Source organism: Pelmatolapia mariae, linkage group LG1 (genome assembly GCF_036321145.2).
Source record: "Pelmatolapia mariae isolate MD_Pm_ZW linkage group LG1, Pm_UMD_F_2, whole genome shotgun sequence".
Classification (NCBI taxonomy): domain Eukaryota; kingdom Metazoa; phylum Chordata; class Actinopteri; order Cichliformes; family Cichlidae; genus Pelmatolapia; species Pelmatolapia mariae.
This window is the reverse complement of record NC_086227.1, coordinates 7,032,501-7,044,605: the sequence shown is the minus strand read 5'-3', so window position 1 is coordinate 7,044,605 and position 12,105 is coordinate 7,032,501. Positions and strand designations below refer to the sequence as shown.

The 12,105-nt window shown below is 40.6% G+C and overlaps 1 protein-coding gene across 2 annotated transcripts in view; it reads left to right on the top strand.

Annotated features, from left to right (window-relative positions):
* Nucleotides 1-12,105, top strand: part of pacsin3 (protein kinase C and casein kinase substrate in neurons 3) — a 38,918-nt gene that overhangs the window by 1,239 nt on the left and 25,574 nt on the right. Inside the window, exon 2 of one of the 2 annotated variants that reach the window (XM_063470850.1) lies at nt 3,165-3,262. The exons of the other annotated variant lie outside the window; for it this stretch is intronic. The gene's annotated coding sequence lies outside the window, so the exon portion shown is untranslated. The remainder of the gene's footprint in view (nt 1-3,164; nt 3,263-12,105) is intronic. 2 annotated transcript variants of the gene reach the window in all.

The following is a 12,105-nucleotide window of genomic DNA, read 5'->3' as shown; positions in this document are numbered from 1 at the left end:
GTTGTCAGATTTACTGTTCCAAAAACTTTGATTTGCATCTGTAAATATAACCTGCACTAAAAGAGTGCAGGAATCGGGTTACTAGTGCTTATCATATGTATAAGAACCTGATTTCCCAAAATACTTAAGTCCATGTGAGTAAAGAAAGAGGATTTAGGCATTTTAAAAGGTGTCAGTGATCTGCCAGCATGAGAATTAAGATTTGAAGTAAGGTGTGGAGAAAGGAGCAACAAAATCATAATCAATTTTGTTGCTTTACCTTCATGACTTTAATGAAGTGTTGTTTCTGAGCCTTCCGCACTTTACTCTTGCTCTTTACTCATCATTATGATTATGATTTGAGAAAGAAGAAAGTTTGGAGGCTATAGGAACCTCCCCCACCTTCAAGCTCTCTCCTGCCAAACAAGTTGAATTTCTTGGAAACATGAGATATGTCAACAAAGACCGTTCACTCCCTCCCAGTCTGTCAGATCACTTGTTCTTACATACTCCTTGAAAAGATGACCTCCCCCCCAAAAAAGTCAAAAAGCAAAGAGTGCAGGTCAGTTTGTTGACAGTAGAAATATTTCCGTGTGGCTCTATCGTGCAGACCAGAAGGATGAATCACTTATCAAGAAAGTTGCATGAACCTGTTAGCTGATAGATGATTTCTTTTATCATTTCAGCTCTGTTTTCACGAACCCTGTTGTAGCTGCATTCATTCACGCTTGGGTTGAATTTTCTAGAAAGCGTGCTTCCATGCAGTCAAATGTTAACAGCAGGGGAAGCAGGTTAATCTTCGGTCATGTTGCCTGCAGCATGCAACAGATTGAGCTTAGACTCCCAGGGCCTATGTCCTGTTTGCAGGCTTTATGTTTCCGTGCTGAGCTGGAGGGAGCTGCCACGGAGGCTATTTTAGACCAGGATGGCCTCCGTGATGTGGTTCTGGTCTGGTTAGAAGTGAGCTGGGAGAACAGCTGTATGTGTGGGAACAAGGCTGAGTTGTCCTTTTCTTTGACTCAGTCTCTGGAACGCCATACTCTCTGTGATCTGCTTTCGTTTTTTCTGCTCTCGCCTCTCACTGCCAGAGAAGCGTCACATGGTTTGCTGTCAGTTAGACACAGAGCCTTGGGCTGCAGGCAGCAGCTGTCAGACGGTACAGGACTGCCGTCAGTGAGCGGGAAAGCGAAATGTGGCCAAAATGCATGATTGCATTTTACACAAATTGCTGACAGTGATGTTTGTTCTTAAAAATGACTCTTTTCATAGTAAAGGTTGCTGACCCCTCCCCGAGATGGAGAACCCCTATGCTTTCATCAAACTGACGTTTCCATGTGGCTATTTGTTTCTACTTGCAGGATGTTTTGGTTTGGATGAACACTGTTAAATAACAGTACTGGCAGCTAGATTTGACAACATACTGTTATTTTACAGTGTATCTACTGTGATCTAGCAGGTACTTCTTACTAGAGTAGGCAATTCTACAAAAGTGAAAATTAAAATTATTAAAATACAGTGCTGCATAGGATACATGCACTTTTTGGGTGTTCTTGCTATAATCTTTGTAATCAGTGCATAACTTTAAAACCTATTAAAGTGAGAACTGTATCCTCTCAGTTGGCATTTTCTGTTTTCTGTAGGTTTTCATGTCTTTCTTGAACCATAATACAAAAACAAGGTTCCTCACTGTTAATATTTTTCATCAAAATTACCAACATTTACAGCTGAACTCACCTGAACTCACAAGGAATATTACAGTTGTACAGATATTTGTGTATGTGCATGATTCCCGTAAATCTGGAAAGTTAGCTTAATGCATAGAACCACAACAGACACATTGATGGGGCAAGATTATCGATTAAAGATAAGAAATGATGATTTCCCTGTTTCATCACAGTATTGACCCAATCAATATTCTAATGATGGATTTGATTCATTTTTAGTCTAGCTGGCAGTGAGGATCTTAGATTTTTTTCACCTCTTCAGTCTGATTTGTGCTATTGTATTCTGAGTAATTACTGAAGTTATTCAAAGATTATATCTGGAGAGACGTGGCCATAAAGTATCGTTTGACTGGTTGGTGGAAACAGAAAATGATTCGCCATCACTGGAAGTTATGCTTGATCTGCCCTCTCATTAGTGAATTATTTGAAGCCGTGCTCATAATTAATCAGCTGTATTCATCGTTTGTGCTTTTAGTAGTGAGGGTGGGGCTCTCAGCTCTGACTCTTAAAGCATTTGTCATCAGAAGTGAAACTTGGTCACATATCTAAGTTATACTGGGAAGCACCCAAAAAGAGCCACTGTTTTGTGTTTTTTATGAATGGGTTCACAAACTGTGGCAGCTGATGAGAATCCGACACAAAGGTTTAATCTTCTGTGCCAGCGATCTTCAGCTGTGGCTAAATGTGGATTTAGATTTATCTGCTGATTATTAAAAGAACAGAGCAGTTTAGAGAGTAACTGCATGTCAGTCGCTGCAACCATCTGTCGATGTGATAACCAACTTTTTGTATCACAAATGTCACAACAACTGAGATTAAATGTCCTGAGTTACTAAACAAAACAGAGCTAGTCCTGCTTGTTTGGATAATTAGACTTCTTTGCTTTCTGATTGCTTGCTGCTGTCGAAAAATCTTCTACAAAAGAGCCTTGCATTAGGCTGGTATTTTTTTTTCTCCTTAAAGTAGTAATTAATGTTACCAACTAACCACAGGGTTATACATTTTGTTTTTATTTTTTAAAGGGTTTCAAGTCTCTATAAGGTGGAAAAACCTTTTTTAAAAGTTGAAATTTACAGTGTATGTCTGAACAAAGCAAAATCGCTGGTGTGGTCTTTTAACAACCTGCCACTCTGCTGCTAACTTGCTACTCTGGCAGAGGTATGAGTTAACTGCTCTGACCTCCCCTTACAGGGGCTGCTGCTCTCTACCTGCTTCATTAACCTTCAACTACACACTCCATGTGCGGTATTTCACTGTGACTCCCAGAATGTGCTACCCTCCAGCCAGCACCGAGCCGATATAACAGGCAGCTTGCCTAGCTAACTAACTGCTTGCTGCTTTGCTAACAAACCCCTCTCTCTTTGTCTCTGTGTGTGTGTGTGTGTGTGTGTGTGTGTGTGTGTGTGTGTGTGTGTGTGTGTGTGTGTGTGTGTTCTCCCTTTGCTGTTGCTTCTGCCCCAGTGGGATCTTCCTGCCCCTCTGTGTTTCTCAGACCTGCGGAGACGGAGGCCGTCTTCTGTTTGGACATCTGTCCATCTCTTTTTTTCGTCTCTCATAAGGTAAGTTTTGCTGTCGCTCTGGGCTCCGTATGGGAACAGTGTGTGGTTTGTGTGCTGGATATACACTGTTCATAATCATGCCCATTGTGCCCCTGTAACATTTAACATGCTGCGCTTGCTCTCTGTCTCATCTGTCAGTAGCTTCCACCCGACTCCTACACATAATCCACTCAGTTTGTTGATGGTATCTGCTTGCAGCCCTGCAAAGCTCCACAATATCTCTTTAAGTCTGAAGACATTAGAAACGCATCAGCTCAATGAGTGAAGACAAAAAAATTAAACTACACATTTAAAAGTTGCGTAAGAGTCAACCACCTATCGTCCCACCTTTCTTTAAATGATACCTGTTTTGTGGAGATGCCTCTTTAGTGTTGCCACACGCAAACTGAAGCTATTCTTTGCTGGAGTCATGGGTGTGCTGGTATAGCAGAAGTTGTTAAGTTGTTTAGCAGTCTGACAGCCTGACAGAGAAATGTGCTGAACACTTCCCGCGTTCACCCTCCAAACGTTAGTGACAACCATGGCCGCCTGTTTCCTTCATGTTTAGAGGCTTTGTGCTAAACTGTACATTTTAATGCCTTCACACGAATGACTTGAGAAGATATTTTCTTATCAAGTCAAACAGTATTGACATGAACAGAAAGCATCTAGAACTGTCTTTAAAATATGAAAAGTCCTGTTTTAGGGAGATTAGCATTTAGGAGGGGCTGCTGTTGTGTTTTTTTTTTTTTGTTTGTTTTTTTTAAACCTGACATGACCATGAAATTTTAACTGGGCAGCTAAGTAGCGCTAGTAGCTAGCGTAATTTAAATCTGCGTTTCATTGTGATACAAACTTGTGATGCAAACTTTGGCTAGCAAAAAACAGGCTGAACAACTATTGTTTTAAACTGAAAGCTAAACATGATGAAACTGCACCCATCTGTCACTTAAAACAACCGTGCCATTATCTTCCTTTAGACCAGGGTTTAATTTAAGCGACTCTGTATAAATACTCAAACATCACACACTTGTCATAAGTGGAAATCAGCTATAAAGGGAAATCATTTTAAGTCTGGACTTGCTTTTAGGACCAGTTTTGCCTTTTAGTTTTTACAAATGTAAATTTCCACTGTAAGGAGAAAAGTTCCATAAGTTTTTTGTTTGTTTGTTTCAGACTTTTTTTGGGGGGGGGTAGCATTTTCTTTCTTTCTTTAAACAGTCTCTCATTTTGCTCAGAATCACACAGCAGTGGTCTGATACACACCTAGTTCCCTGGCTCTCATATGCAGCCAGCTGCTGGCTGGAACTGGAGCAGAGAAGAATCTCCAAGCGCTCCTCTTTTTAGAGGTTTAAAGCCCTCGGGTCCTCATGAACCTACAGTGCATAATCTCACATACTGAGACGTAGCTGGAATGCAGACGAGCTTTCAGACTAGTGGTCGCGTGGGCCTCCCCAGGCTTCATGTGTAGGAGCATATAGCCCTGGCACTGCTGCAGGGAAACTGTTGGTTTACATTAATCAGATTAGTGGCCATGAGTTTTCCAGTGGGGCTTATGAGGTCTGGACCTGCCTCTCTATCTCATCCCTCCCTCAGCTGCTCTTTCCCCTCCTCCTCACTGGTCTGACCCACTTCTCTAAAAACCAACAACCAGAATCTCCTTCTGTCTCTCTCTCTTCCCATCACCCACCTCTTTAGCAGGGACACATTAGATGCACAGGTCAATAGATTGTGTACTGGATGAGATGATTTTTCCATTTTTTTGTCACTGATTGCTGTGCTTCTCAACAGAGGTGCTCTGTATAAAAAATTAAATAAACTAAGGAAAAACTAATGAGCAGTCTGTTCTAGGCTTAGAGATATCTAATCTTTCTTACTTTCTTGGGTTTTCATCAAGGTGTATAATGGTGTTTATGATTTAAAAAAAAAATGAAGGCAAAAAAAACCCAGCTGCTTTGTAACAGACGTCATTGTAGCTAGGGATGTGATGGATTAGCTGGCAAGGCTACTAATCTTTGTGACCCCTGGGAAATGTTTTTTGTTACAGTTGTTATTATTAATACCACCAACACCAATTTACTGTTGTTTTACCCAGCACAGAAAGAAGGGTCCTGGTGCTGGCGCTGTTAGTGTTGTTTCCACTGGTATCTTATTTTTAATTTAACTGATAAGCAGATCATGAGCTGTGGACACCCTGAATTCTTCCATAGGCTTTTTCAGGTGGTTTTGACTGTTGTTCCTGCAGCACACGGTGTGACAGCCCCCTGCTTTCTAAAGGCAAATAGTTCACGCACTTCCATGTTGGCCTTTTATCAGTGGGACCAATTTGCAGTCACCTGTTTCACAGCTCACTGAGCTCAGCTAAATTTATATCAGGGTATTTAGAAATGGTGTTTATTTAACTGACAGGATTGAAGAAGTTATGGATGCAGGGGCGCAACCAATATTTTTAGTGGCCCCATATGGCCACCCCTATGAAAAAAATTATGGAGGTGTCCCTGTGTGGATGGCAGCACTTACAATAGAGTTATATAATAAAATAAAAAATCAACTTAAATATATGAATAGTGAGTGATAGTTATGTTAAATTACAAGTCTTAGGTGTGCTAAAAAGTGAAGCTTAAATGTACCAGCTGATAAAATTGAAAGATTAAATGTGTGTTTTAGTGCTTTCTGCGACTTTTTTTGTGTTTGTTGTGCTTTGAATCTCAGTTGTAACCGCTGTGTGTCCAGTCCATGTATTTTTTCTTCTACCCCGTCAGAATCAAGTGTTGTATTCATCACATCAGTTTAATATGTAGTCACTCTGAAAGTTTACTTTATACATATATGATGGTAACGTCAAACTTTTGGTCCACCACATTGGTCCACACTGAAATATTAGTTGGACAATTTAACGGCTTGCTCTGAAATTCTTCAAACAATACACTACCTACCTACCAACCTTACCCTTTAGCCACATGAAGTACAAAGAGGCCAGCAACAGATGGTCTGCCCTGATCTTGGCATCGTGGAGTCAGTCTGGGATTACTTGAAGAGACAGAGGAGACCAAGACTGACTAAATCCAAAGAGGAAATCGAGCAAGTTCTTCAGTGCTGGTTTGTATCTAGTTCTGACTTAGCGCCGTTTCAGAACCAGAATGGATTTCAAGCTGTTGAAATGAAAAACACTGAGAATGGACAATGTGATGCATCTGTGAATCATCTATGAATTTATTGCAGTAATGTAGTGATTCAAATGAAATACAGGACGCTTGAAACAACAGCAACTGGCACGCCTTCAAGCAACAATTCCAGCTGTATATTGCAGCGGTAGCGTTACTGCTTGCAATAGCAGCTCTCAAGCTTTTGAAGTGTGCATCACATTTGTATATGAGCCAGATGATAAAGAGAAGTTTGACAAAAGTTATTTAAAAGTTGTAGTAAGAAAGAAATAAAGGCATGTCGCAGAGATTCATTAAGAGATTAAACTCATTCTAGCTGGCACAAGTTAACCTTTTCCAGAAATGGGGACACATTTAAGAATTTTTTAAAAATTATTATTATTAGTAGGACCCTTTTTGTTCTTGTAGCACTTTTTCTCTTTTTCCCCTTCATTTTGTCAGTAATCAAAGATGAACCAGACCTGTTCTCTAAATAATGGATTGAAGGATAAAATGACTGATGTTTAAGAGTTGTGTGGTGAGACGGATGCCTCAGGACAGAAGCACAAGGAGAAGTTGAGGTGTAGATTTTTATTGCTGGTGTCATTTGATATGTGATTGATTTATTTGGCTGACTGCATCCATGTTTTGTTCACATGTGCACTTCTGCTTGGTTCATCATGCTTGACAAACCGGCCTAACATGCCTTTATGATGAGTTTTGTTGCTGTGCTGTAGAAACCACATCAAAAATTTCTTGTGTGTGATGTTGTGATAAACCTCCTATTTCTAGTTGCTCTGTGTTTTGAGTAGTTCAAAAACATCTGTCTTAAGTCACATTTGAAATTTGCTAAGCTTATCAAGAACAGTGTTCATCTTGCGGATGTATCTTATTGCTTGTCTGTCACATTTGTGACACTCGTTTCTCTTGTGTTTCAGTCTTTAACAGCTTTGTGGCTCCCATCACTTTTGCTCTCTTTCAACAGTCCTGCTGTTCTGTGCAGGTCAGGCCTGACAGTCTGTTGCCCTGTTTCAGATCAAGGATTGGATTCCTTCAGGTGGTTAATGGAAAAACTAAATGAAAAACTGAGCCTGAGGCCACTCTGACAAAACATTCTTTCAGCTGCGATGGAAGACATCTTTCAAAACATTTCAGTGAGGGAACAACTCGCCTGGATCTGCCCAGAAGTAATTATGCCCTATTATAAAGCAGAGCCAAATTGTATTCTTAGACTCTACCAGAGTAACTTTGCATGATTTACTGTTCAAAATAATCCTTATTTAACTCGTACTGTGCCTTGGGAAAACACCAAAGTTTATTCGTTGTCTGAAATAAACAGTTTTAGTATCTCTTTCTCTTCACCCTTAGTTTTGGGATTGGCTGCACCCTGTAAACAAAGGGTTTGACTGGCAGGTGGGTGGGGCTTATGTCCTCACTGCCAGAACTGTTTTTTTGTTGTTGTTTTTTTTACTTTGATAGCAATCCACGAGTTGAAAAAAGGATTATAGTGAAGCCTGAACTTTTGGCTCATAGAAACTACACACACAAACCTCATAGTATGTTACTTGGGTAATGTTTAATATGGGTTTCCACTACTGTAACAGTAATGGTGTGTGTATATATAAAAGAAAATAAGAAATCTCAATTGGCCAATACAAAAAAAATCTGTCATCTGAGCAAGTTATCAGAAAGAGTAGAAGCTAAGTTCTTGGCAGTTATCATAAACTTTTGTTGTCTTGTGGGTGTACAAACTCACTAATCATGTAACCTCTGAAAAACCCTCTTCACTGTCGGACTATACTGTTTTGCAGTTCAGCAGAATTGGTCTGTTTTTCCCTGTGTTTGTGAATTGGCTTGCACTGAGGGGATTGAACCCAAGTTCATGATAAGTGACCAGGAGCAAGTAAACATCCTCAAACAACACAACCACAGCCAGATGAAGGGGTCAAATGAACTCGCCACATAAACCAAACACTCTCATCTGACCATCTGTTCATGGATCATTCAGGATCTATGACCTCTCTAAATCCTCGTGGACCAATCACAGGAAATTACTTAGAAAGTCTTATGTTAGGTATATGGAATTTGCCATCTTTTTCTCTATGGATTGAAGTCTATTTTGTTCATGAAATGAAACATGTCCTCCATACACCAGGTAGCTACAGTGACTCTTTGTTTGTACAAGCACTGCTTCAGATGTAAACAACTACCCAAAGACTTACAGAATCAGTAACAGTATAATACAAGTCCTTAGTACCAATCCCTAGTAATGGTATGTTCAGCACAGGTTACTGTGTCCAGCTAATAATGTCTGTCTGTCTGCCTGCTTTAGACTAAACAGTCTAATCCCTTTAATGTAGGTTTGTGGGTAATGTGTGACTGCTGTATACAGACACAGACATGCTCCTGAGACTTTATGGGATCTTCCTCCCAATGCTCACTGTGTCTGTCTGACTCAGTTTTAGAAATGAAATTTAAGAAAAAAAAAAAAAAGAAAAAAGAAAAAAAAAGAAATGAAATTTAACAAAAGACATTCATACCAGTAGCCTGCTGGAGGTCATTTTGTAGCTCTGGCAGTGCTCATCCAATTCCTCCTTGCACAAAGGAACAAATATCAGTCCTGCTGATGGTTCAAGACCCTTATGGCTCTGTCCAGCTCTCCTAGAGTAACTCTGGCAGCAAACCTTCTAGAAATGGCATGTATTGATGTGCCATTGTGATTGTTCGGCCACTAAGTTGGCCTCTGCAACCTTTTTAGGGTCTAGGTATCGCCTCACGCTACTAGTAGTGACACTGACCCTAGTCACCAAAGCAGCTGAAACTGATTAACATCCACATATACATACACACCCTGAGGGGGGGAAAAGGAGGAGCAAGACAAGGATCTGTCACGGAAGGACAGGCCCCTGCACAGTATCTACCAGCGCTAGATAGAAGAAGTGGCAGATATCAAGAAATCCTACTAATGGCTGAACAAAGATGGACTGAAAGACAGCACAGAAGCACTAATCATGGCAGCACAAGAACACAAGATGGGGTCGCCAACACCAGACAAAACCCCATGTAAGGCTATGCAAACATGCCCAACGACAAACTGGTGATGGCTAACCAACCAGCCATAGTAGTGATGGACAAGCAGAGGAAGAGGACTATAGTAATAGATTTAGCTATACCAAGTAATCGCAACATCGGGAAGAAGGAACACGTGAAGAGAACTAAGAAGAGCTAGAGAAGATGTGGGAGGTGAAGGCAACAGTGGTCCCAGTGGTAATCAGAGGTGTGTGTGTATTTTAAAAGAAGAGAAGTGAAAGAGCAGAAACGTAAATGGTTTAGGTTAATTCTAGTTTAAAGTTTGGGCTGAGTTATAATACACACACCGGTTAGATGTGATTAACAGTTTGGCAAAGTTTCATTTAGAATTAAAATACTGATTCAAATCATAGTTTATTGTTGGATGATACAAGGTTGGGCATAGTATTAAAACACTAGAAGCAAAATATAAAAAGCTTTTATTAGCAGGCTGCTCTGTGCTCCTCTACCTAAAAGCAGTTCTCTTTAGACCACATGAATGTTGTAACTTTTTGGACTAAAATGTATTTCAAAATGCTCCTCATCTCTACCAACTATCTGCTGAGCATGTTGCACAAATTCTGGTGTCAACCTGTAAACATGTGAAATAACCTCTTCAGTCCTCCCACCAAAATTTTCCAAGCCCTACAACCATTTTGAGGCTCTACAGTATTGACTACTGTCATGTTGTCATGCCCTCCATCATAAAGCTGTTTTGGTTAAGCCTCTGCTGAACTTCCAAAGAAGCAGTAATTGGCAATCCAGGGCCAAGTCCATTTTCACATACAGCCTCATGTCCCAGCACGCTGGTGGCAGATGCCTCTGCTGTTATTGACATACTTAACACTCAGCAGTGACACACTCATACACGGTTATCCTTTTGTTGATTTCACTCACTGCCTGATGTGGATTAAATGTGTGGGAGGTGTTACGGTGTGTTTTTGGATCATCAGCTTTTGGTTAATCTGGAACGTCACTCCTCTCCTCAGACACACCACACCCCTACACACAGTCAGACACACCTACAATTACATATGAGAGCTATGTCTTTTTATTCACGGTTAACTCAGATATCGGCCCTAAGTGAAGGCTTGCTGCTCCGTTGTTGCATAACTGGCAAAACTGCAAAGCTAATTTATGTTCACTCCCACATTGTTCCCTGCAGATCTCACCAAGGCTACTGTTGTACTCTGCATCTAATTTAGCACTGGTCTGCTCCCAGCACTGACACATTGGGAGTTATTTACGGTGAGAGTGAACAATGTGAGACTTGGGAAGGAGGAAAAATAATCAGGAACCTCTCAGAGTCTTGTCAAGTCGAACTTGGTCTCACAGAGAAAATATTCAAACAGTGATCAAACTTCGAGAAAATGATGCACATAGTAAACGGTTTAGGGAAAAATCTCTTTAAACTAGTTACAGTTCATTTATATATTTATTTTACTCGTCTTTAGAAAAGAGGCAGTTCTTTATTGAAATCAGGCTTCATTATTAGCTCTTTCTCTTCATCTACATCTCCCCATTGTTGTCTTACAACTGATCTCTTTGTGTTTATTTCTAACTTTAACACCAACATGTCATTCAGCTGCATTGTACGAAAACTTAATTTAAGTGTCAAAATACAATATTTTATTTGACAATAAAGCTCTTTGAATTCATACTTTTCCATTGCAGTGGGAACTACCAGAGAAGGTTTTTGTAATCCGCAGCCTCTCCAGGTGTACAGATAACTCCAACATGCTATAGTTGCAAGATGCAACTTACGGAACTTAGGGGGTTTAGGATCAGGGTTTGGGTTGGGTTATGATTGTGGTTATGGTTAAAGGGCTATAGTTAGGGTTAGGGTTATTTTTTGATGTGTCATGGGATGATGTTTCCACGTCGCAAAACTGTGACATCACTATAGTGTGACTGGTCACTTGCATTGTTGAATCTGGACTAATATTAGTGTTGTTGATCCAGGAATGGCACCAACATGACAATATCAGATCGAGCAACAAGTTGTATCCACAAACTCTGAGTGCAACATGCAAGTCACGTTCTGTGTTAGATCCTTCCATTAAAAACACCACAGACAGGGTGGGGAGGTCCAGTGCACTCATTCTGATTCGTAAACTAAGCAGTTGACTCCTGCGTGGGGACACCTGCCAGTTAAAACACCCTGAGGAAACTGTCCACGGAGGCTTGTACCCCAGAGATTGCTGCTTAGTGTTGTGTAGATCCAGATGGAATTTAAATTTTAAGATGTCCGTGGTCTGACCCACAAGCCCTGGGTAATGGGTGCTGCAAGTAGTGTGGTAAAGGGCCTCTCCACTTTGAACCCCTCATGCCATGTTCCTTCTCATTTTTAATGCATTTCTAACTCCACATATAGAGTTTGTTTTTGTTTATAATGTTTGTAAAGATGGGTATGGTCTAAACTCTTTGGACTGGTCTGACAGTTTGAAAGGTTATGGATGTTTTGTGTACCAGTTATTACATTGGCATTAGCTGCTTGCAGACCAAAATGTGGCACACGAATCTTTTAACTTTTAGCAAGAGGTGAGATTTGAGTTTGTGTTGAGGTTAAGAGAGCCGCGAGGCCTCGAGTAATGGCGTGTTTGACAAGTTGTTGTATCTGGAACAGGAAACCGCCTGGCCTTGACAAAGGGT